This window comes from Callithrix jacchus, chromosome 12, assembly GCF_049354715.1.
Source record: "Callithrix jacchus isolate 240 chromosome 12, calJac240_pri, whole genome shotgun sequence".
NCBI classification, from domain to species: domain Eukaryota; kingdom Metazoa; phylum Chordata; class Mammalia; order Primates; family Cebidae; genus Callithrix; species Callithrix jacchus.
In genome coordinates this window covers 61,464,238-61,490,830 of record NC_133513.1, presented here as the reverse complement: position 1 = coordinate 61,490,830, position 26,593 = coordinate 61,464,238, and the positions used below count along the sequence as shown (strand labels likewise).

General features: G+C 42.8%; 2 long non-coding RNA genes across 2 annotated transcripts; both read right to left on the bottom strand.

The window, feature by feature from the left end:
- Nucleotides 1-2,053: 2,053 nt before the first annotated feature.
- Nucleotides 2,054-4,433, bottom strand: LOC108590448 (uncharacterized). The gene is made up of 3 exons (XR_013524939.1): nucleotides 4,294-4,433; nucleotides 3,468-3,585; nucleotides 2,054-2,190 (listed from the first exon to the last, which is right to left on the bottom strand). It is a non-coding gene; the product is annotated as an uncharacterized LOC108590448 (long non-coding RNA).
- Nucleotides 4,434-7,933: 3,500 nt separating this feature from the next.
- LOC144578684 (uncharacterized) lies at nucleotides 7,934-26,021 on the bottom strand. The gene is made up of 3 exons (XR_013524938.1): nucleotides 25,889-26,021; nucleotides 25,214-25,295; nucleotides 7,934-8,071 (listed from the first exon to the last, which is right to left on the bottom strand). It is a non-coding gene; the product is annotated as an uncharacterized LOC144578684 (long non-coding RNA).
- Between the last annotated feature and the right edge of the window lie 572 nt (nucleotides 26,022-26,593).

Here is a 26,593-nt window from a genome sequence, read left to right as displayed (position 1 = left end):
TAAAAGGGCTGTGTAGACTGTTGACATGTTAGTTAGGTATATCATTTTCAAGTCCATTTGTTTTTTTTCCTTTGGCATCAATAGCCTATATTATTAGAAAGAAAATGCAAAAGAATTCAATTTGCAGGTTCATCAGCAAGTCTAGAAATGACAATATAGTCAATGAAAATACAAAGAAATAGAAAATGTCAAAGAATTGTTTAGGATGACATAGCAGAGGTAAAAAATGATCTGATAAACATTGGAAGAGTTAATAGGCAAACTCAGGCATGGTTCCCTAATACAACACTTCAAAAAATATAGAGAGAGAATAAATGAATAACCCTTTAAAAAGATTAATCTAATTTTAGAAAACAATTGCTCAAAAAGGAAGTTAGTGTTTCGTAGATCTTTTGGAAACCTCATCAATTTCTAAGCTAAAAACACATAATCCTTAAGAGAAAGGCTAATTCCAGCCCCAAAGTAAAAAGAAGATAAAATGAGCCTGGAACCTCTTGTTCTGTCAGAAAGTAAGAAATGCTCAAAGACTAACATAGACAGGTGAAAGGACATAGGCTCCCGCAGCCGAATCTGAGACAGCATAGGCATCAGAAAGAATAATGATAGTGATAGAAAATAACCCATGGAATAAAACACAAGTGCATTAGTCACCAGTGATATTGAAATAAAGAGGAGGAGTGAAAGTTCTTTGTTAAAAATGCCAGCTAACAAATGTAGAAGGACTGACAGAGGAAGAACATTCATTTTAAGTCACCACTGCCATAACTGGTAACAAAGAATCATCAGGAGGCTAAAATCACAGGATGAAACACAACTGCATCAAGCTGTTTAACATAGCACAATACATAAAATTATAAAAACATAAATTAGGAACAACTAAAAATCATACCATAAGAGATGGGTAAGTTAGAATACAGCAATAACAGGCAAGGCTAATCCAGTGATTTTCGGAGGCCAACGCGGGAGGATTCCTTGGGCCCAGGAGTTCTAGACCAGCCTGGGCTACATAGTGATACCTTATCTCTAGAAAATAGTTAAAAAAAAATTTAGCCAGGAGTGGTTGAAAGGACACAGGAGACAGGCTGAAAGCTCCCACACTCCTGCAGTCCCAGCTACTTGTGGGGCTGAAGTGAGAGGATCACTTCAGCCTGGGAGTTCAATGTTATGGTGAGCCAAGATCATGCCACTGCACTCCAGCCTGGGAGACAAAGTGAGACCTTGTTTCAAAAACAAAGAAAAAGAATACACCAATAATAACAAAATAATGATGACCTAAAGACTGTATAGAAAAAGGAAATGCTCAGAATATAGAAATAAAATTATGTATTTAAACTGTAACTATATTAGAAGGCAGTATTCTTGTAGCCAAGGATGACTAGAAGGATATGCAAAAATGAAAACAGCTCATAACACTCATTATAAAAGAGTGATCTTTCAGTGAACACTTCATATCTGTCAGGTACTGTGCTAGGTAGTTTATGCACAGTGTAACAAATTACATACTAGATAATCTCAAAATTTTCAGATACATTTTACTGGGAGTAACAAATCAATACAACAAAACCAAGGTTTTGCCAACATCCTCTGTGTATAACAAATTTCCAACCCAGACTGAAAAAGAATTCACATAAGCCACACATCAGTGGAAACCTACCCACGGGAGACAGTACAACATAATCTAAATAAAACTTTCAGAGCCAAGACATGTGACTTCTGGACAGCCACAAACTCTCTGGGTCTGCTCTAGTGTTTTGGCCACCAAAAAAAAAGCCAAGTGGCCTCAAGTCCCTTAAAAAAACAAAAAGCAACCTATGGAAAATGGCATGGAATTTAAAGAATATTTGAGGACTGTCCAAAAATGCATCCTGTATTTTATTTCAAGTAAATACTTTCTTGTAATGTCAGGTAAGTGAAGAGCCCTCAGACACATGCACACACAAAGAAAAACAAATCAACCTAGAATGAATCCCACCAAAATGTGTTCTGATCGCAGAATTACACATCTTCTGTAATATACCTTTTTATTAAAAATAAAAAAAAAAAGCAGACTTACCTTTGATTATCTATATCCTCTGACCCAAGTGGCTTGGAATCAGAAAACAGCATCACTCAACTTGAAGCCATCTTGGTATCGATGGAGTGAGTGGAGACGAGACTCTGGACCAGCTCATGAGTGGACCCCACCTCATCCTGTCAAGACCACCAAAAAAGGGTATGTGAGGAAAGCACAAAGATCCTGGAGAGACACTGGTTTCACTCAGTTTCTCAAAATTATCTTAGACACATTTCCTGAGAACCTTTCTTAATATCTTGAAAAGCAGAGAAGAAAATCTTCACAGCAAAGCTTGAAATGGATCCCCATCTCCATTAAACTTTTCCAATGTTCTGGGAGTATATAACCTGATACTCTAAACACCTAGCTAGAAAAACCTCAGTTCCAATGGTACAACAATGCTAGCTTTTCTAACATTTTAAAGTAACCCTGGTTTTAACCCAATACAATTCAACTTCAGAACTGACAAAGATTTGAAACCCACTTTAAAATACAGAGAAGGAGACCACTGTGAATGAGAAAAAGAAAAAGACCAAAGAGATCTGGAAAGCACACTGATTTTGTAGAAATGGCAAAGGGGCCATGCAGGAGCCACACTGACAGCAGTGCTCATAGTGGGGCCATGGATCGAGGAGGCATGGAGGATAGGACTCTTCTTGGTACGATGCAAAAAAAAAGTATTCTTTTAATTCTATAGATTTACAATATGCATTTGGGCCTTTATTATAAGTACAAGAGAAAAGTCTTCAACATATAAAAACCGAGTACGTTACTTTTTGTGATTAAAAAATAGATTCAGAAGGAAGAATGAGAGTTCAGAGCAATGAATCCTGTCTCACTGATGCCGGAAAACTGTGGCTGCCACCGAGGTCAACATAGATGGTGTCTTTGTCATACAGCACACCCCCAACTCCAGAAAGAGATGCATAAACCAGTTTCTCCTTCTCATTTAAACAGAACTTCTTCTGTTGTTCAGGAAAACACAAGGGTCTGGGAGGAAACTGACATCACTCACGGCGAAGTCTCCTACCCCTAGAAGACAGGCCCCTTTTAAAAAGCCAGCTTCCACTGACAAGAAGTCAGGAAGTATCTACTGTTGACTGTGGGGGTAAAAATGATCCACAGTCCAAGGGCTTAAAACATTTTGCTAAAGAAGGGCACTGCACCAAACCGGAACAGTGCCCCTCTAGCTACAGGAGAAGATGGATTTGATAACATGGTTGCAGGCCTCCACATCGCTGGGTTACTTTTAAAAACTCCAGCAAGGCCATCTTCCCTTGTTTGGTCATATTTCAGATAACCTCAAAATTTTCAGATTTCCATAGGTTGCTTTTTGTCTATTTCTTCCTGAGAAATCAAGCCATCCCAAGAATCCTATGTGTAATTCTAACATGTTCTAATAACAAGACAATACCTGGCATATGAATCTGGCTTTTATTTCTTAAGTGCGCTCTTCTTTACCATAAAGTGACACCTTCTGATCACATTTGATGTTTGTTTGTATATCCTCTTGGTTTGTCAAATCTTCCACCCTAGAAAAATAAATTCAGTCATACAGCAGAAATGAATGTCAAAAGTTCCTATACCTCCTTTCATGTGTCGATGACTCACCACACTCTTGTCCGCTAAGCATGTCGCTCAGAAAACTAGAAAATACAGAAATAAGGAAGCACCATTCACCATCCACCAGAGGAAAAGGGGCAGAAATACCACTGTAGGCTAAAAGTGACATTCATTCCATAAGACACCAGACAGGGACATGATATTCACCTGGGGTCAGGGAAGAGTGAAAAACATATTCAGAAAATCCCTTTCTGGAAGAGGGCAAGCCTGTACTCTGGGATTTTTACTGTGATGTGGATTCTGGCAGGTGGAAACAGGTATTCCAGGCTGAGAAAACCACATGAGGAAGAGCACAAAGGAAGGAATCTGAAGGCACACACAAAGAACTCAAGCACATGGACACAAGGCAGCATCACTGAAAACTGACGCTGAATATAGGATGGGGCCACATCCTGTAGCCTTAAGTGCTTCCAAGTCCTCTTATTTTCCTAAATACTTCATAATTAATTTACTCCCAAAGGCACAGCATCTTGGAGCAATAGACATTTTTCATCAACTACACTTCTACCCCCACTATTCAAATAGGCAAACAATAAATTCTAGCACTGTTCTTTTTCTAGCCTTTTTAGCTTTGAAATATATGACCGATGAAGAAAAAGTTTACAATCACTATTTACCTGTCTGCAAGGACATAAGGGTGAGAAGTTTGCCATGTGAGAGGCCTAAACTTCATAACTGTAATAAAATGGCCCAGATCGTCAATTTCCTCATTTTGATATTCTCCATGCACCACTCCAGAAAGGTAGAACAGCTTGGCACCCTAGAAATTAAGGGAAAACTAAAAATTATATTTCAATTAAATTCTTGTCAATACTGCAGCAAAATAAAAGCTCTAAACAAGAAGCAATCCTAAGAAGGAAGACTTCCAGCAAAGTCCTGAGGCTTCCAGAGCCTCGCTGGCTTCTTTCAGGACTTAGAACCCCACAGAGGCAGACTGGTCTGCAGCTGAGCAGAGGTATCCATCTAAGAATGGTGAGGAGACAGAGGTGAGGCTTCTGAGCACAGAAATGGTTCTGGACCAGCTCAAAGGACAGGTGGAATATCTTCACACCACATCTGACGACAGAGTGCCAAGGGGCAAGCAGCTGTTTGTAGGGTCAGGAAGAACGGGGAGCAAACTCCCTCAGCTGCCAATCTTTGTCATCTAAGCCAGTGTTACACCCCTAATCCACACACGCACCTACACACCTAAATCCACATATTTTGTGTGCCTCTGCATTCTCAGGAGGCTTTGACAACCCAGAGCAGAGCAATCAACATAAGCTAGGCTAAATAAATTATGGTGCATCCATAGGATGGATTAAAAAGGAGGCAGAACTACAGTACTTACTGATTATATACCTCCAAGTTGTATTACATGAAAAAAGAAAAGCACAAAACTGTATAAAATAAGCTTCCATTTGTGTTTCTAAAGGGTGGCAAGTTTATATGCATCTAGAAGGACACTGCTCTGCAGGGATCTGAGAGACCAGCAGTTAGAGTAGGAAAAAAGAAGATGTGCATTGTGTGTATCCTGCATTACAGTTACAATACTTTACCAAATGTGTGTCTTCCTTTTGAAAATCTTAAAATGATTTACATAATAGGTATCTCTCTCTATGATGGCTAAGAGTCTGGGAAGGGCAGCAGGGAGGGAGGGACAAAGAGGGACAGGTTAACAGGTACAAAAATACAGTTAAACAGAATAAATTCTCATGTCCAAGAGCACAATAGGGTGACTATAATTTATTATATAATTCAGAATAACTAAAAGAATGAAATTGAAGTGTTCCTTATGTACAACTATTACGTATCCATAATAATTAAAAATTTTAAATGTAACGGCATCTATTAAAATGTACATCTTCAAAATTAGAAACTTGCTATGTTTTAAATAAAAAAGACAAATTACTTCTATAAACTGTTTAAATCATTTCAAGTACACGAGATTTAGTAAGCTTATACCACATTAATAATAACACTTATTTGTATTCACAGTAGTATTACATGTTCAAAATTTAAATGTTATTTAGCTTCCTTACAATAGCACGACTTTAAAATCTGTATTACTTTTTACTTTATATTTTAGGAGTCTTCCTGGGCCAAATTTGTAGCTCTTTGTCGCAAAATGGCTCTCTAGTAAAAACTAAATAAAAATGAAACTCCCAAGGCATTTGTCACCCCACACTTCCTAATCAATATGGCTTTTTTCCTAATGTATACTTTATTCTTGCCAATTTAAAAGATAGTTAATAGAGTAACAGAAACAGTGAACATTACCATTTCCATAATCAAAAGTGCGTGTACATTTTACATACACTCAGTACTGTCTAGATTTTCTATTGATAAACTCTGATCACTTCTTCAGGGCAATTCATGTACTTACTTTTGAAGTTCATTTTGCATTAAGGATGAAGGTTCTGGAACCATTAGGAACAAGGATCTCACCTTCACACAAGTTACTTAATTGCTGGGAGGCTCTATTTCATCTTATGTAAATTACAGATAATACCGAACTCACCTCAAGGGTTCATGTAAGCTAAATTTGTAGAAAGCAGTTAGCACAGTGCCAGGAAGGGTCCAAGAAGAAATGATACTTACTATGATATATTTTGTACATATATACATATGCATGTTAATGACTTTTTATTAGCTGTGTTCGTTAAAGGTTTTCTCCATCCTGTGATTTCCTTTTAGATTTTGGAATATATTTTATTGTGTACATCCCATTCTTATTATTAATGTAACAACATTTACTATTATTATTATCATCAATTCAATCACACGTACTGTATCCCTGATGATGACCATGATTCCTTTAATAATCATAAAATACTCTTCCCTTTATCACGGGGTAAATAACCTATCACATCCATCAGCACCTCAGGCTGCCCCTGCTAAGTTACCAGATCTGCTACTTTAGCCAGATCAATCATCATGTTAATGTCACACCCACATTCAATAACGGCGAGTCTGCGCTTTTCACCTATAAGTGAAAAGATGAAAATTTTACTTTAAAAAGACTCTGGAGAAACCCTAACCATCAGATCTCATTTTCATTTTTTTTAATTGCATCCACTAAACACCATATATGTTTACAGGAGTGTACCAGAAGTTCATTTTTATAGGCAAAAACTAGTAACATAAAATAAATTCCATCCTGTTTTTCTTGCTGTGTTCTAAATTGAAATAATATAAAAAGTCTACCCAGGTGAATAAAAGTGCTCATACAGAGAAAATCCTGACTGGACAGACTCCATGATAACCACGATCCTGCCGTTCGGCTGCAGGCCAATGTCTTTGCCTCTGACAAAACTTCCTGTATTCCTACTATAGCCAAAAATATCCTCAAACATGATACAACAGAATACTCATAACAATAATTATTCCTAAATTAAGGTAAAAGGAAAACAGTCAAAAAAAATATGGGTTGGGCACAATGGCTCATCCCTGTAGTCCCAGAACTTTGGGAGGCCAATGCAGGCGGATCCCTTGAGCCCAGGAGTTTTGAGACCAGCCTGGGACACATGGGGAAACCCCATCTCTACCGGGTGACGGGGAAAGGAAGAAAAGCTAGCCAGGTGTGGTGACATACACTACTCAGGAGGCAGGACTGCCTGAGCCTAGGCGGTTGAGGCTGCAGTGGGCTATAATCACACCACTGCACTCCAGCCTGTGCCATAGAGTAGGACTCTGTCTCAAAAAAAGGAAAAGAAAATATGGATGCTCCAAAGATAAAGAAAAGCCCAATCCTACTATATTATTGCAATAACAAGAGATTTCAGATTGTACACTGCCATTCTACCACTGGAAGCTTGTTTCATTTTCCCTCAAACGTGGAAAGGTCACCATCTTCCAACGCAAATTCTCACAGGAAAAAGAGAAAACTCTCACATCCACCAGAATGTGGTTTCATCACAGCAAGCGTGGCACATAGGAGGTGCGTGCTATCTATTAAACGATGTCTTCATGGTGACCAGGCCTGCTAGGCCCTTCCAAGGAACATACTTGGCAAAGCCATAGGGCAGTTAGGATAAGATATTTATCACATCCTTATCTCTGGGAACTTACCCGGTTTTGAAGCCATATCCAACTTAGTAAAAGCAAAAGAGAGGCAGCATGATATGACAATATTTAACATATTCCACTCAAGAAAACAACAAATACATGCATGTCCCTCAGATGACAACAGCCATGCCAACTGTGTCTGTGGCAGCATCTCCTACCTGACAAGACCGTCACAGGGCCTCAGATCTCGGTCAACTTCTGCCAGGTGAACTTCCGATGAGGCACTGTATCAAAATGCTCTTTCCAACTTTTGGAGGCCCCATCACCATCACCACTATTGGTGGGGGCTCTAGTGGAGTTTGATCAACCACTGGAATATGATGCTTCTTTGTCTTCAAATCCTGAGTCCTATTCATGAAAAAAAAAAAAATAGTAAACTTACTTTCCAAAATAGAATAAAAGGTATCAACCATATAAGTAGACTTTTTAAGTATACTTATAGAGAGTACAACAGACATTAAATAAATATATTAACTTGTCAATTATTAGCTTGATAACTTCCGGTCCCCATCTAAATAATTGCTGTTCAATAAGATGTAACAAGATGACTTCAATAGTACAGAGAATTGAAAATTAAATACTCCTTAAATCTGACTGTTTTATAAGTGATTTTAATAGTTTTTTTAAAAAACCAAAAGGTAACTACCAAGGCAGTGCATCATAACGGACAAGACCAGAAGCTGTAGAGTAAATCTGACTCTCCTACTTACTGGTTATATGATTGGAGGTAACTTGTTTTCTTGACCTCAGTTTTCTTATCCATAAAATGAGGGCAAGAATGATTCCTACTCTGGTAAGGCTGCTGGAAGCATTTAGTTGAAAAACGTTTGAAGTACACTGTGAGGCATATCACAAGGACTCACTAAATAAAGCTATGTTTGTATTAAATATTGTAATTTTTGTATTTTATGTTACAACTATGTAAAACATATCTAGAGGGAAAAAGCACACTTACCACCATAGAAACAGTTTAAAGCTTAGGAATAAACAGATTCTATGAATTCTTTTATCTTGAGCAAGAAACACCAACCAGTGTGCAGATGCTGAAGGCAAGGCAGCTTCTACGGGGAAGGTTTCCCACGTTTTAGTGAAAGCCACACAGCATACATCTCTATGTCCTTTGGAGCTGGACTAGACTCATGAATCAAAATGTCACCTGTGATAGGCTCCTTCTATTTAAAAAGAATCAGTGGAAGAACCACCAGACTGCAGCTAAACATACCAGTGAAAGGATCAAGCCATCCGCACAGCAGACTGAACTGCAAAAGCTTTGGGATTTCTCTTCCGGGCATCTTGTTCTTCTCCTAGCTGGAGATCCCGCAGACGCCGCTTCTTTTTCTTTTCAGCTTTGGGCCCACTGCTTTTCTTTCTGTGTTTCTTTTTTTTTTTTTTTGAGACAGAGTCTTGCTCTGTCATCCAGGCTGGAGTGCAATGGCACAGTCTCAGCTCACTGCAATCTCCACCTCCCGGTGGAGGTGATTTTAATAGTTTTTTTAAAAAACCAAAAGGTAACTACCAAGGCAGTGCATCATAACGGACAAGACCAGAAGCTGTAGAGTAAATCTGACTCTCCTACTTACTGGTTATACGATTGGAGGTAACTTGTTTTCTTGACCTTCAGAGTAGCTGGGATTACAGGCATACGCCACCATACCCAGCTAATTTTTGTATTTTTAGTAGAGACGAGATTTCATGAGGTTGGCCAGGCTGGTCTCGAACCCCTGACCTTGTGATCTGCCCATCTTGGCCTCTCAAAGTGCTGGGATTACAGGCGTGAGCCACAACACCCAGCCAGCTGAGGAGATTTCTAAGCAAAGTCTGGAAAGAATGGCTTGGTTCCTCCTCAGCACTTACAGTAAAGTGTGAGAAGAGAGAGATTAATTGAAGAAGGAATTAATTGAAAAAGCAAAAAGGAACCAGAACTTGCTAGGCACGGTGGCTTGTGCCTGTAATTCCAGCACTTTGGGAGGCCGAGGCAGGCAGATCACGAGATCAGGAGTTCAAGAGCAGCCTAACCAACATGGAGAAAACCCATCTCTATCAAAAATACAAAAAAAAAAAAATAGCCAGGCGTGGTGGCGCATGCCTGTAATCCCAGCTTTGTGGGTGGCTGAGGCAGGAGAATTGCTTGAACCCAGGAGGCGGAGGTTGTGGTGAGCCGAGATCTCATCATTGCACTCCAGCCTGGGTAACGAACAAAACTCTGCCTCAAAAAAAAAAAAAGAACCAGAACTTGAAGATTTGGATAATCCTCACTCAGTCTACCAGTATTGCAAAAAATGAGAAAGCTTGTTCTAAAGGGAACACTGAGGGTGTGCTTGGACTATTGCTTTGTGAAGGGTTTCTGGGATTATATAAGCAGGCACATTGCCAGTTTGAACAAAAGATAGGGGATGGATATGGGATGAAATGAAGAAAAAGACAGATACAAGATGACATGAAGAAAAACTGTAGGACTTCTTAGATTCTACAAGACAGGACAATGGAGCTATTTGGCTGCAAAATCTGTGTTCTTCTTCAAAACTATGGAAAAATGACCTTGAGAACCCCAGTGATGATTCAGAGACCTGCCTCAACTTCAGCTGGCCAGATGGCCACCACTTGAAGCCTTGGGGGTGGAACCATCGTGCAGAACCTTCAGACTAGACTCCCAGAAACTGGTAGGTCACACCCTGCCTGGCAGAGCTGCAGAGGCAGGACCACTGTCCCAGTGAGCCCTGAAGGTGGACCATCACCCCAGTGGGTCCACACAGCAGAGCATATAACCAAAGAGGATTATTCTCAAGCCTTTAGATCAAAGAGAACACACCTTGCTAAGTTTTGATTTGCTTGGGCCACATCACCCTGTCCTTTTTTTTCCCCCTTTTTTTCTTTTCTGTCTTTAACGTTTTCAGCAGAATCACGCTGTCCTTCTTTTTTATTTATTTATTTCTTTCTTTTTTTTTTAAGACGGAGTTTTGTTCTTGTTGCCGAGATTGGAGCTCACTGCAACCTCCACCTCCTGGGTTCAAGTGATTCTCCTACTTCAGCCTCCAGAGTAGCTAGGATTACATGTGCCAGCCCTCACACCAGGCTAATTTTTGTATTTTTAGTAGAGATGGGGTTTTGCCATTTTGGCCAGACTGGTCTTGAACTCCTGACCTCAGGTGAGCCACCCGCCTCAGCCTCCCAAAGCACTGGGATTACAGGCATGAGCCACTGTGCCTGGCCTATTTCTTCCTTCCGGAAATCATAATGTTTATCCTATGCCTTTCCCATCATTGTAGTTGTCTGGTTTCACAGGTTGAGCACTGGAGAGGAATTTGCCTCAGGATGAACACCTCAAGTCTCACCCATAGTAGTCTCGATGAAACTTTGGACTTTAGACTTTAGAGTTGGTGCTGGATCAAATTAAGACTTTTGGGACTGGCAGGATGGAATGAATGAATGAAGATTACAGTTTGGGCTACTGTAAACTTCAGTGTGCTTTTAAGAGGTCAGGGGTATAATACTATGGACTGAATGTGTTCTCCCCAAAATTCATATGTTGAAACCCAAACCCCCAGTTTGATAATATTTAGAGATGGGGCCTTTGGAAAGTAATTAGGGTTAGATTAGGTCATAAGGATGGGGCCCTCATGATGGGATTATTGGCCTTTAAGAAGAGGAAGAGAAGGAGATCTCTCTTTTCACATACATGCACCAAGGCCACGTGAGGATATAACAAGAAGGCAGCCATCTACAAGCCAGAAAGAGAGAGATATACAGCCCATTACATTTCTACAGAATCAGGTATAACTAAAAACTCTAAGTCTGGCAAACAGAGGTTTGACTGAATCCATCATGATAAAAAAAATAGTTCTTGTTCCAATTTCCAAGCCCAAGTCAGCTCTCAGGTCCAGAGTCCCTTGAATAAATGCACACTGAAGGAAAGAGCCTACCATAACTTTCTGAGTATACAGTGTAGCACTTCCTCCAAGCCTTCTTTAGGAGGCCTCCTGTTAATCAACTTGGGCTGCTAAAACAAAATATGATAGATTGGGTGGCTTAAACAACAGAAATTTAACTCTCACAGTTCTGGAGGCTGGGAAGTCCAAGATCAAGGTTCTGGCTAATTCAGTTCCTGGTGAGGTGATGGCTTTTTTAAATTGAAATCATTTTTTTTTCTATTCTGTCAATCACATGAGGAACCCTGGTTGAGAAAGGTTGCACTAAAGGATTAGGGGATAATCACATCAGCAACTTACTCTCAGATGGTTCTTGGTTGGGAGGGGAGAGGAAATCCGAGACTATGTCAAGTTTAAAAAGAAAGAAAGACAAAGAAAGAATATGCTATAAATTCTCAATCTAAAGCATGGTCCAGTGACTAGAGATTGTGTTAAAAGAATCTCTATCCTCTTATTGCCACAGGGCTGAAGCAGCCAAAAATTAGACCTGACATTTGAGCAATAGTTTGATAAATGACAGTATCAGTTGAATTCATAGCCTCACCAAGTTTCTTAGGCTGAAGTGAAGGCAATGATAAATAAACAGGAAGATTCTCAAAAGCGCACTGAGGCTTACAGTACTGCACTGAGCCTCGGTTGTCTGCGGAGTCATCTTGCCTGAAGAGCTCTTAGAGACCTCACTAGAGGAGTAACCTGCCACAGGAGTTGAATTCTGCACATCCCCACCCAGTGCTAATCCAGACCTATTACTAGAACTGTGGTTCTCAATCTCAGCTGCACATTGAAATCACCTGGGAGCCTTAAAAAACACTGGATCCCATCCCCCCAAACTTCAATTTAATTGGTCTGGGTTCTAATGTATTTATTTATTTATTTATTGCTTTTTTATTTTTTCTTCCTTTTTTTTTTTTTTTTTTTGAGACAGAGTTTCACTGTTGTTACCCAGACTGGAGTGCAATGGGATGATCTCGGCTCACCGCAACCTCTGCCTTCTGGGTTCAAGCAATTCTCCTGCCTCACCCTCCCAAGTAGCTGGGATTACAGGCACGCGCCACCATGCCCAGCTAATTTTTGTATTTTTAGTAGAGACGGGGTTTCACCTTGCTGACCAGGATGATCTCGATCTCTTGACCTCGTGATTCACCCGCCTCAGCCTCCCAAAGTGCTGGGATTATAGGCGTGAGCCACGGCGCCTGGCCTATTTTTATTTTACTTTTTCTAATGTATTTGTTTATTCATTTTTATTTTCATTTCTTTTGAGACAGAGTCTCACTCTGTCACCCAGGCTGGAGTGCAGTGGCATGATCTCAGCTCTCCAACCTCTGCCTCCTGGGTTCAAGTGATTCTCATGCCTCAGCCTCCCAAGTAGCTGGGATTATAGGCACAAACCACCACGCCTGGCTAGTTTTTATATTTTCAGTAGAGACAGGGTTTCTCCATGTTGGCCAGGCTGATCTCGAACTCCTGACCCCAGGAGATCTGCCCGCCTTGGCCTCCCCAAAGTGCTGGGGTTATAGGCATGAGCCAACGTGACCGACTAGCTCATAGTTTTTGTACCTTCTTAATCTCCCTCGCTCTGAAACAGTTCTTCAAGTCCTTCTTGAAGAACTTTCATATCCTTGATATTTTTGGTGATTGCAATCCAATTATTTGGCGATAGCCCCAATGTTGGTTTGTCTGCTGTTTCGTCATGTCTAGAGTCATGTTTCCACAGAAGTGATGCTGAGCTCCCTCCTTGCATTCAGTCAGGTGGTGCATGACTTTAATTTGTCACATTAGGAATGATGTTTGCCCTGCTCACTTAATTAAGGTGACGTCTGCAAGGCTTCTCTGGTGTAAAATCATTCATTTCCCCCTTGTAATTAGTACATATTTTGTGGATACTCTGAAACTCTATAAATAGCCGGTGCCTCATCAATGTTCTCACTTATTTATATATATGAGTATGGACTCATGCTTTCCTATTTTATTCAAAATAGGGCTATACTTTCTTAATTTGATTGGTTCACATTGTACCAGATTTGGCCAGCAGAAGCCCTTGATGATGGCTCATGGGTCCTTTTTATATGCCCCTAACATTCTTTTTTTTTTTTTAAGACAGGATTTCACCGTGTTGGTCAGGCTGGCGTTGAACTCCCGACCTCAGGTGATCCGCCCACCTTGGCTTCCAAAGTGCTTGGATTACAGGCGTGAGCCACCATGCCCAGCCGCCCCTAACATTCTTTAAGCAAATCCTTGCTTTTGGTACAAAAAGATGTTTGGGGCTCATCTTGCATATTCCCTGCTCCAAGCCCAGGATCCACCATTTCTCTCATTCCTTTTAGGGAAAATGATATTTCTGGGTCCGAAGTGTACTCAAGCCAAGATCTGAGTGCCAGATATGCCCATTGCTGTTAGGATTCTGCTCCTCCCAGGCCCTCTCCTGTACAGCAATAGGACAAATAGGACACGGACACACACACACACACACACACACACACACACACACGTTTATATCTATGTATCTCTATCTATCTTGCAAACTGTGAGTTCACACTGTTACTTCCAGTTCTCAATCCCAAACCACAGAATTTATGTTAGATTTCTCCCTTTCCATATTTGTAATTCACTCTTCTGATAGGGAGAGAACTGGCTTCAATTTTTCTTTTTTTTTTTTTCAATACTAAGTTTTGCTCTTGTTGCCCAGGCAGGAGTGCAATGGTGCAATCTTGGCTCACTGCAACCTCTGCCTCCTGGGTTCAAGCAATTCTTCTGTGTCAGCCTCCTGAGTAGCTAGGATTACAGGAGCCTGCCACTAAGCCCGGCTAATTTTTGGAATTTTTAGTAGAGGTGGGGTTTCACCATATTGGCCAGGCTGGTCTCAATCTCCTGACCTCAGGTGATCCGCCTGCCTCAGCCTACCAAAGTACTGGGATTACAGGTGTGAGCCATCATGCCTGCCCTTTTTAAATTTTCTTTGAGACAGTATCTTGCTCTGTCACCCAGGCTAGAGTACAGCTCACTGCAGTCTCTGCCTCCTGGGTTCAAGTGATTCTCTTGCCTCAGCCACCTGAGTAGCTGGAATTACAGACATGCACCATCATGCCTGGCTAGTTTTTGTATTTTTAGTAGAGACGAGTTTTGCCATGTCGGCCAGACTGGTCTTAAACTCCTAGCCTCAGGTGATCTGCCCACCTTGACCTCCCAAAGTTCTGGGATTCTGGGATTCAGACGTAAGCCACCATGTCTGGTCCAATTATTCTTTTTTTTTTTTTCCTTTTTGAGAGGGAGTTTCACCCTTGTTGTCCAGGCTGGAGTGCAATGGTGTGATCTCAGCTCACTGCAACCTCTGCCTTCCGGGTTCAAGTGATGCTTCTGCCTCAGCCTCCCAAGAAGCTGGGATTACAGGCATGAACCACCATACCTGACTAACTTTGTATTTTTAGTAGAGATGGGGTTTCTTCATGTTGGTCAAGCTGTTCTTGAACTCCTGACCTCAGGTGATCTACCCATCTTGGCCTCCCAAAGTGTTGAGATTACAGGCATAAGCCACTTTGCCCAGCCCCAGTGATTCTTAATACATTTATGTATATGATCAATCCCCTGTATGTCACCCATCTTCCAATACTGCTGCCCAGATGCCCTCCTGAGACACACTTGGGCTTCAGCTCCTCAAACCCGCCAGTCTCTCCCACATGGATGCCTTCTTTATCCTGTTCAGTCTCTGAACAGCTATGCCTGGTTGCCCAGCTCTGTGTATGTCCTCCTTACTCTGCTCAGGTTTTGAGACCACACACAAGACTGAACCTCCACATGAATGCCCTCTATAGTGGTCTTAAAATTCTTTGATACATTACTTTTTAAAATAGAAAATTTAAAAAGGCCGGGCATGATGACTCACACCTGTAATCCCAGTACTTTGGTAGGCTGAGGCAGGCGGATCACCTGAGGTCAGGAGATTGAGACCAGCCTGGCCAATATGGTGAAACCCCACCTCTACTAAAAATTCCAAAAATTAGCCGGGCTTAGTGGCAGGCTCCTGTAATCCTAGCTACTCAGGAGGCTGACACAGAAGAATTGCTTGAACCCAGGAGGCAGAGGTTGCAGTGAGCCAAGATTGCACCATTGTACTCCTGCCTGGGCAACAAGAGCAAAACTTAGTATTGAAAAAAAAAAAAAAAAAATTGAAGCCAGTTCTCTCCCTATCAGAAGAGTGAATTACAAATATGGAAAGGGAGAAATCTAACATAAATTCTGTGGTTTGGGATTGAGAACTGGAAGTAACAGTGTGAACTCACAGTTTGCAAGATAGATAGAGATACATAGATATAAACGTGTGTGTGTGTGTGTGTGTGTGTGTGTGTGTGTGTGTCCGTGTCCTATTTGTCCTATTGCTGTACAGGAGAGGGCCTGGGAGGAGCAGAATCCTAACAGCAATGGGCATATCTGGCACTCAGATCTTGGCTTGAGTACACTTCGGACCCAGAAATATCATTTTCCCTAAAAGGAATGAGAGAAATGGTGGATCCTGGGCTTGGAGCAGGGAATATGCAAGATGAGCCCCAAACATCTTTTTGTACCAAAAGCAAGGATTTGCTTAAAGAATGTTAGGGGCGGCTGGGCATGGTGGCTCACGCCTGTAATCCAAGCACTTTGGAAGCCAAGGTGGGCGGATCACCTGAGGTCGGGAGTTCAACGCCAGCCTGACCAACACGGTGAAATCCTGTCTTAAAAAAAAAAAAAGAATGTTAGGGGCATATAAAAAGGACCCATGAGCCATCATCAAGGGCTTCTGCTGGCCAAATCTGGTACAATGTGAACCAATCAAATTAAGAAAGTATAGCCCTATTTTGAATAAAATAGGAAAGCATGAGTCCATACTCATATATATAAATAAGTGAGAACATTGATGAGGCACCGGCTATTTATAGAGTTTCAGAGTATCCACAAAATATGTACTAATTACAAGGGGGAAATGAATGATTTTACACCAGAGAAGCCTTGCAGACGTCACCTTAATTAAGTGAGCAGGGCAAACATCATTCCTAATGTGACAAATTAAAGTCATGCACCACCTGACTGAATGCAAGGAGGGAGCTCAGCATCACTTCTGTGGAAACATGACTCTAGACATGACGAAACAGCAGACAAACCAACATTGGGGCTATCGCCAAATAATTGGATTGCAATCACCAAAAATATCAAGGATATGAAAGTTCTTCAAGAAGGACTTGAAGAACTGTTTCAGAGCGAGGGAGATTAAGAAGGTACAAAAACTATGAGCTAGTCGGTCACGTTGGCTCATGCCTATAACCCCAGCACTTTGGGGAGGCCAAGGCGGGCAGATCTCCTGGGGTCAGGAGTTCGAGATCAGCCTGGCCAACATGGAGAAACCCTGTCTCTACTGAAAATATAAAAACTAGCCAGGCGTGGTGGTTTGTGCCTATAATCCCAGCTACTTGGGAGGCTGAGGCATGAGAATCACTTGAACCCAGGAGGCAGAGGTTGGAGAGCTGAGATCATGCCACTGCACTCCAGCCTGGGTGACAGAGTGAGACTCTGTCTCAAAAGAAATGAAAATAAAAATGAATAAACAAATACATTAGAAAAAGTAAAATAAAAATAGGCCAGGCGCCGTGGCTCACGCCTATAATCCCAGCACTTTGGGAGGCTGAGGCGGGTGAATCACGAGGTCAAGAGATCGAGATCATCCTGGTCAGCAAGGTGAAACCCCGTCTCTACTAAAAATACAAAAATTAGCTGGGCATGGTGGCGCGTGCCTGTAATCCCAGCTACTCGGGAGGGTGAGGCAGGAGAATTGCTTGAACCCAGAAGGCAGAGGTTGCGGTGAGCCGAGATCATCCCATTGCACTCCAGTCTGGGTAACAACAGCGAAACGCTGTCTCAAAAAAAAAAAAAAGGAAGAAAAAATAAAAAAGCAATAAATAAATAAATAAATACATTAGAACCCAGACCAATTAAATTGAAGTTTGGGGGGATGGGATCCAGTGTTTTTTAAGGCTCCCAGGTGATTTCAATGTGCAGCTGAGATTGAGAACCACAGTTCTAGTAATAGGTCTGGATTAGCACTGGGTGGGGATGTGCAGAATTCAACTCCTGTGGCAGGTTACTCCTCTAGTGACGTCTCTAAGAGCTCTTCAGGCAAGATGACTCCCCTCCTGTTCACTGTGGGCTGGATTTAGCAACTGACTTTTTTTTTAGACAGAGTCTCACTCTATCACCAGAGTGCAATGGCATGATCTCAGCTCTCTACAACCTTTGCCTCCCAGGTTCAAGCAATTCTCCTGCCTCAGCCTCCCAAATAGCTGAGACTACAGGCACGCACCACCATGCCCAGTTAATTTTTGAATTTTTAGTAGAGATGGGGTTTCACCATGTTGGCCAGGATGGTCTTGATCTCTCGACCTCGTGATCTGCCTGCCTCAGCCTCCCAAAATGCTGGATTGCAGGTGTGAGACCGGGCTACAGCTGACTTTTAATAAATACAATATGATGGAGAGGATACTATATGACCCTCTAGGCTAGATTGTAAAAGGGATAAAGTGATAACTTCCTGTCTCACTCTCTAGAAGTACTCACTCTAGCAGAAACTAGTTACCATGTTGTGAAGACACTCAACCTTCCTGTGGAGGGGGCCACGTGTAGAAAGACCATATATGGAAAGAATTTGACTTGCTAGTAGCAATTTTTCAGGTATGTGTGAAATAAGCCACCCTGAAAGCAGATCCTCCAGCCTCTTAGTCAAGACTTAAGAGGATTTCAGTTCCAATGCAAGACACCTGACAAAAGAAAAAATTTAATTTAAAAAAAAAAAAAAGAGGATTTCAGGCCAGGTGCAGTGGCTCACGTCTGTAATCCCAGCACTTTGAAAGGCTGAGGTGGGCGGGTCATGAGGTCAGGAGTTTGAGACCAGCCTGGCCAACATGGTGAAACCCCGTCTCTACTAAGAATACAAAAATTAGCTAGGCGTGGTGGCACATGCCTGTAGTCCCAACTACTCAGGATGCTGAGGCAGGGGAATTGCTTGAACACGGGAGGTGGAGGCTGCAGTGAGCAGAGATCATGCCATTACACTCTAGCCTGGGTGACAAGAGTGAAACTCGATATCAAAAAATATATATATTAATTGTCAATATATGTATGTCTGATTTTCCTATTATCTTGTTCATTATTCCATATATATTTTGGAGTACCAATTACACATCAGGTGCCGTGGTAGGTCCTGAGGGGCACAGAAAGAATAAAACCAGATGAACCCATCCTTGAGAAATGCAACCTATGTAGGGCTTGACCGGATGTGGCCCATACATGCGTATTGTATAGTGACCTGGATGTATATTGTTTATACAGTGAGCAGTGTTTAAATAAAATTAGAATTAGTTGGCAACATTCAAAAATCAGGAGAATTCTTGTCTGTGAGGGAAAAAAAAAGAAAAAATATCAGAAGACTTCACAAGAAAAGCTAGATTAATCATGTCTTTTGAAATATGGAAAGATCTGGCAGTTCTGGGTCCTCTCTCTCCCATGGCTATTGTCGGTTGGAGGGGAGCATCTGCCATCCCTTTTGGCAGGGCCTGAGTTTGCCTAGTTCCCTGTAGGCCCCACTACCCCCTCCACCACTGAGAGAGAAGGCACAGCTTGGCACAGGACCAATTCCTGTCCTTCCAAACCACATGGGTGGCTTTGCCCTCACATGGTTGCTGCAAACTAAGCAAACAGTTCTAACTCCCAGTCACTTAAAAAGGAATAGTGTTCCTCACAGCATTATCAGGTGGGCATGGTGGTGGGCACCCGTAATGCCAGCTACTCGGGAAGCTGAGGCATAAGAATCGCTTGAACTCAGGAGGCAGAACAGAGGTTGCAGTGAGTCAAGATCGCGCCACTGCACTGTAGCCTGGGCGACAGAGCGAGACCCTATCTGAAAAAAAAAAAGGATAATATCCCTTTTTCCAAAATGAACTTTCTATGGCAGGAATACTGGATGCATCAACAGAAGTGGATGCTCTGAGGCTTCAGCCTGCAGGACCTCCCCTCAGCCCATCTTCTTGCTTGGTACTAGGTAGTTCATAATAAAGCACATGTTGTTTTTAGGCCAGATGTGGTTGCTCATGCCTGTAGTCCCAACATTTTGGGAGGCTGAGGGGGCCAATGGCTTGAGTCTAGGAGTTTGAGACCAGCCTGGGCAACATAGTGAGACCCCTGTCTCTACAGAAAATAGAAAAAAATAGCCAGCCAGCCTAGGCAACACAGTGAGACCCATCTCTACAAAAAAAAAAAAAAAAAAAAATTAGCTGGGCATGGTGATGAATGCCTGTAGTCTCTATTACTTGGGAGGCTGAGGCCAGAGGATTGATTGAGTCCAGGTAGTGCAGTGAGCCATGATTGTGCAACTGCACTGCAGCCTAGGTGACAGAGCAAGATTCTATCTCAAAAAAACAAACCAAAACAAGCAGACAGATATAATTTTTAAAATAATAGACTTTATTTTTAGAACAGTTTTAGATTTACAGAAAAATTGGTCAGGCACGGTGGCTCATGCCTGCAATCCCAGCACTTTGGGAAGCCAAGGCAGGTGGATTACTTGAGGTCAGGAGTTCGAGACCAGCCTGGCCAACATGGTGAAACCTTGTCTCTACTAAAAATATTATTAAAATTAGCCGGGCATGGTGGTGGGTGCCTATAACCCCAGCTACTCAGGAGGCTGAGGCAAGAGAATTGTTTGAACCCAGGAGGCAGAGGTTGCAGTGAGCTAGGAGCTAAGACTGCACCACTGCTCTCCAGCTGGGCAACAGAGCAAGATTCCATTTAAAAAAAAAAAAAGATTTCCAGAAAAATTGACAAAATAGTACAGAAAATTTCTATATGCCTTGCATCCAATATTCCCTATTATTAATATCTTACATTAGTATGGTATACTTGTTAAAATTAATGAACAAATATTGATAAAGCATCACTAACTAAAGTCCATAGAAGTGCATGCTTTATTCACCTTTTCTTTTTTCTTTCTTTTTTTTTTTTTTTTTTTTGTCATCCAGGCTGGAGTGCAGTGGTGAGAACTTGGCTCATTGAAACCTCCACCTCTCAGGTTCAAGTGATTCTCCTGCCTCAGTCTCCTGAGTAGCCGAGACTACAGGCCTGTGCCACCCTGCTCAGCTAATTTTTGTATTTTTAGTAGAGAAGGGGTTTCACCATATTGGCCAGGCTGGTCTCGAATTCCTGACCTTGCGTCCGCCCGCCTTGGCCTCCCAAACTGCTGGGATTACAGGCATGAGCCACCGAGCTCAGCTATTCAGCTTTTCTTAATTTTTTTTTTTTTTTTTTGAGACGGCGCTTTGCCCTTGTTGTCCAGGCTATATGCAATGGCGTGATCCTGGCTCATTGCAACCTGCGCCTCCCCAGTTCAAGCGATTCTCCTGCCTCAGCCTCTCCAGTAGCTGGGACTACAGGTGCGTGTCACTATGTCCAGATAATTTTTTTGTATTTTTAGTAAGGAAGGGGTTTCTCCATGTTGGTCAGGCTGGTCTCAAACTCCGGACTTCAGGTGATACACCCAGCTCAGCCTTCCAAAGTGCTGGGATTACAGGTGTGAGCCACCGCTCGCAGCTGCTTATTTTTTACCTAATAGCCTTCTCATGCTGCAGGAGCCCATCCATTTATATTACATTTACTTGTCACATCCCCTTAAGCTGCTCTTAGCTGGGACAGTTTCTCTGACTTTCCTTCTTTTTTTTTTTTTTTTGAGTTTTGCTCTTGTTTCCCAGGCTGGAGTGGAGTGGCATGATCTCAGCTCACTGCAACCTCCGCCTTCCAGTTTCAAGCAATTCTCCTGCCTCAGCATCCTGAGTAGCCGAGACTACAGGCATGTGCCGCCATGCCCAGCTAATTTTTGTATTTTTAGTAGAGACGGGGTTTCACCCTGTTGGCCAGGCTGGTCTCGAACTCCTGACCTCATGATCCGCCCTACTTGGCCTCCCAAAGTGCTGAAATTACAGGCGTGAGCGACCATGCCTGATGACTTTCCTTATTTTAATGACCATGACAATTTTTTCTTTGTTTGTTTGAGACAGGGTCTGGCTCTGTCACCCAGACTGGCATACAGTGATCCGATCTTGGCCCATTGCAACCTCTGCCTCCCAGGTTCAAGCCATCCTCCCACCTCAGCCTCCTAAGTAGCTGGGACAACAGGTGTGCACCACCACACCTGGCTAAGTTTTTGTATTTTTTGTAGAGATGGGGTTTCACCATGTTGCTCAGGTTCATTTTGAACTTCTGAGCTCAAACTATCCACCTGCCTCAGCCTCCCACCAGTGCCGGAATTACAGGCATCACCCACTGCATCTGGCCGACCATGACAACTTTAAGAGGTACTTTAAGTTCAGTGGGTTTTTTTTTTTTTTTTGAGGTGAAGTTTTGTTCTTGTTGCCCAGGCTGGAGTACATACAGTGGCTTGATCTCAGCTCACAACCTCTGCCTCCTGGTTCAAGCAATTCTCCTGCCTCAGCCTCCTGAGTAGCTGGGATCATAGGCATCTGCTACCATGCATGGCTAATTTTTTTGTATTTTTAGTAGAGACAGGGTTTTACCATGTTGGTCAGGCTGGTTTTGAACTCCTGACCTCAAGTGATTCACCCATTTCGGCCTCCCAAAGTGCTAGGATTATAGGCGTGAGCCACTGTGCCTGGCCAAGTTCAGTGCTTTGCAGGATATCCCTCTAATATAATATCTTTGGTGTTTTTCACATGGTTGAACTAGGAGTGTGGAATTTTTTTTGTTTGTTTTTTGAAGTGGAGTCTTGCTCTGTCACCCAGGCTGGAGTGCTATGGCGCTATCTCCGGTCACTACAACCTCTGCCTCCCAGGTTCAAGCTGTTCTCCTGCCTCAGCCTCCTGAGTACTACTCAGCTGGGACTACAGGTGCGTGCCACCATGGCCGGCTAAGATTTAGTAGAGACACGGTTTTACCATGTTGGCCAGGATGGTCTCGATCTCCTGACCTCAGGTAATCCACCCGCCTTGGCCTCCCAAGTTGCTGGGATTACACGTGTTAGCCAGTGCGCCCAACCAGGTGTGGATTTTCAGGAGTGGGACTACAGGGTAAAGTCCCATGTTCATCATATCATATCAAGGGTACATACTTCCTCTCTCTATTTTTTTTTTTTTTTTTTGAGATGGAGTCTACCTCTGTCACCCAGGCTGCAGTACAGTGGTGTGATCTCAGCTTACTGTAACTTCTGCCTCCCAGGTTTAAGCGATTCTCCTGCCTCAGCCTCCATAGTAGCTGGCATTACAAATGCCCACCACCATGCCTAGCTAATTTTTATAATTTACTCTCAAGTGACTTATCAACATGACATATCAATGACTTGATCGCTTGATTGAGGAAGTATTTGTCAGGTTTCTCCATGTAGTCTTTTTTTTCTCTTTTTCTATATGAACTCTTAGGAAGGAAGTCACTAAGCACAACCTACACTGAAGGAGCGTGGAGTAATGTTCCCTCCCTGAGGGCACAGTAGCCATATAAATTACTTGGGATTCTCCTGCATGGGAGATTTATCTACAATTCTCCTTTTATCTATTCAATCATTTATTTATATTAGTACAGACTCATGGATATTTATTTTACAGTTTGGGTCATAATCCAGTATTTTATTGATTCTGTTACTTAAATTGTTCCTGCTTTGGCCACTGGATGCTCTTTTCCATTTGTCTTTGTTGTTTTTGAGACAGGGTCTCATTCGGTGGGATGGCTTGAGTGCAGTCGTATGATCTTGGCTCATTGCAGCTTCAACCTCCTGGACTCAAGCGATCCTTCTACTTCAGCCTCCTGAGTAACAGAGACTACAGACATGCACCACAGATATGTGCCACCATGCCCAGCTAATTTTTGTTTTCGTTTTTTTTGTAGAGATGAGGTTTCACCATGTTGCCCAGGTTGGTCTTGAAATCCTGAGTTCAAGCAATCCACCCGCCTCTGCCTCCCAAACTGCTCGGATTACAGGCGTGTGCTACTGCGCCTGGCTCATTTGTTTTTTTGATATAGCCTCAGCATTGGGTTTTTAGGTTTTTGTTTTTTAATACTTTCTTGCTTTCTGACACTACAAGATACCATACTGCAGGCTCATCTTGTATTTTTCCTACCCCTAGTCTTAGAATCAGCCGTTTCTCTAATTATGGGCCCTAGTCCTAGAATCAGCTGTTTCTCTAATTACGGGCCCTAAAAAGAATTATGGGCCCTAATTCTTTTTATTAGAGGATGGTATTAAAACCAAGATCTGAGCGCTATGTATAATTTTTATTCTTTATATTTTGCTACACTAAAAAGTAAAACTGATCGTTAAAAAATGGTAAGTTTTTAAATGAATTTAAAAACCGTTGAAGGCCGAGTGTGGTGGCTCAGGCCTGTAATTCCAGCACTTTGGGAGGTCGAGGAAGGCAGATCATTTGAGGCAAGGAGTTCTAGACCAGCCTGACCAATATGATGAAACCCCATCTCTACCACAAATACAAAAAAATTAGCCAGGCGTGGTGGCACACACCTGTCATCTCATTTACTTGTGAGGCTGAGACAGAATCACTTGAACCCAGAGGTGGGGGTTGCAGTGAGCCAAGATGGTGCCATTGCACTCTAGCCTGTGTGACAGAGCAAGACTCTGTCTCGAAACAAACAAACAAACAAAGCTGTTGATTCCTCAGGGCCAAGCACCTCCGACTGGCATGTGTCCAACCTCAGAATCCCTTTCCTGCCTTTCCTTTCGCAGTCAGGCTTAGAGAATGTTTGGCGGCCTTTCTTTAGGTAGGTACCCGCCTGGCTCGGGTGGGCACTGATGAAACAACTGCTCAAAGAAAGGAAACTACCGGTGCACAAAGGAAGGAGATGCTAATGTCATGGGGAGGGACAGAAATAATAAAATAATTTTTATTTTATTATTATTTTTTTAAGATGGGATTTCACCATGTTGGTCAGGCTGGTCTTGAACTCCCGACCTCAGGTGATCCACCCGCCTTGGCCTCCAAAGTACTTGGATTACAGGCATAAGCCATCACGCCCGGCCTCAGAAATAAGTTTTAAACCTTGAGAGCAGCTCAGGAAGAGCAGGAAGTGCTCCTGAAAAGCAGACACTATAGCTGTCATCTGTTTTAGACTTCCTTTTTTTTTTAAAAGATGGGGTTTCATCATTTTGGTCAGGCTGGTCTCAAACTCCTGACCTCAGGTGATCCGCCCACCTCAGCCTCCCAAAGTGCTGGGATTACAGGCATGAGACACCGCGCCCAGATGTTTTAGACTTCCTAACCCCAACTTGCTCTGGGGACCTTCAGCCCCCAAAACTGCTGCCTGGTACATGAAAGGCCTCTATGAGCATCTGGTGATCGTCTCAATCCACTGCTGTGGAGCAGCCCACGGGATAAACAGAGTCCTCAATGTGGGAAGCCCCAAAGTACTTCTCCACTCATTTTATGTGGAAGAATCCTGCAAGGTTTTTGAGTCTTAGGATTTATTATGCATGCCTTCCAAGGTCTGGAGATTTCTTGGTGGCATCCAGTCAAAAGAACATTTAGGGGATTACCTTGGCAGTGAAGTCATCACAGGTGTCCTGGAGCACTGCCCAGTCAGCAAGATAATTCTATGAATTCTGAGAATCCTCTGGCCTAATGGGGCAGGGAAAAGGACAGAAAGTGAAGTCAAGGTCCTGCCTCAGGAACGTGTCAGCCACCAGGACTGATACCCTAAGAAGTGGGCGCCAAATCAGAAGGCTCACCAAGCTATTGGTAAGGCTGGGAGGTGAGGACCCCTGGCTGCCGCAGAGAAGGATGAAAGGAAAGAATTTAGGTGGGCCAGGCCTAGTGGCTCATGCCTGTAATCCAAGCATTTTGGAGGCCAAGGCAGGTGGATCACCTGAGGTCGGAAATTCAAAACCAGCCTGACCAACATGGTGAAACCCATCTTTATTTAAAAAAAATTAAAAAAAAGAATTTGGGTGGGGGTGGGTGTAGAGGAAGTGGGTACTCCCATAGCCAAGCTCGCTGCTGGTAAGAAATAAGTTGGACAGCCCAAGCCTACTGCTGCGGGAACAGCAAGTAGGCCAGCAAGAGGCATAAGCAGGGAAGTGGGTATCGGGAAGGTGAACAAGATTCCTAAACCTGGGCTTGGGCAAACTTCATAGGGGAGCCTGAAACAGGGTGCACACAAAATCAGAAGGACATGTGCATCCTTCAGGACACGGAGACTTAACAAAACATACCTGTTTCTCAAAGGTTGAGACTGTTAGCCCCAGGGAATGTGGGCACCAAAGGCTGTAACTGGTGGCAAATCCATAAGGGGCTGCAGCGACCTCAATTCTTCCCTCCTCAGAAGAAAGAACACCACCAAGGGGCCTAAGACAGGGGAAGAGAGAGGGGCAAGTTTTAGAGCAGAAGTGAAAGTTTTATTAAAAACTTTTAGAGCAGGAATGAAAGTAAAAATACATGGTCGGCCGAGGTGGCTCACACCTATAATCCCAGCACTTTGGGAGGTTGAGGCAGGTGGATCACCTGAGGTCAGGAGTTCAAGACCAGCCTGGCCAACATAGTGAAATCCTGTCTCTACTAAAAAATACAAAAATTAGTTGGGCGTGGTGGTACACACCTGTAATCCCAACTTCTTGGGAGGCCGAGGCATGGAAATCTCTTGAACCTGGGAGGTGGAGGTTACAATGAGCTGAATTGCACCACTACACTCCAGCTTGGGCAAAAGAGAAAGACTCTGTCTCAAAATAATAATAATAATAATAATAATAAATAGGCCAGTTGCGGCAGCTCATGCCTGTAATCCCAGAACTTTGGGAGGCTGAGGCGGGCGGATCACCTGAGGTCAGCAGTTCAAGAGCAGCCTGACCAACATGGAGAAATCCTGTCTCTACTAAAAATACAAAAAATTAGCCAGGCATGGTGGTGCATGCCTGTAATCC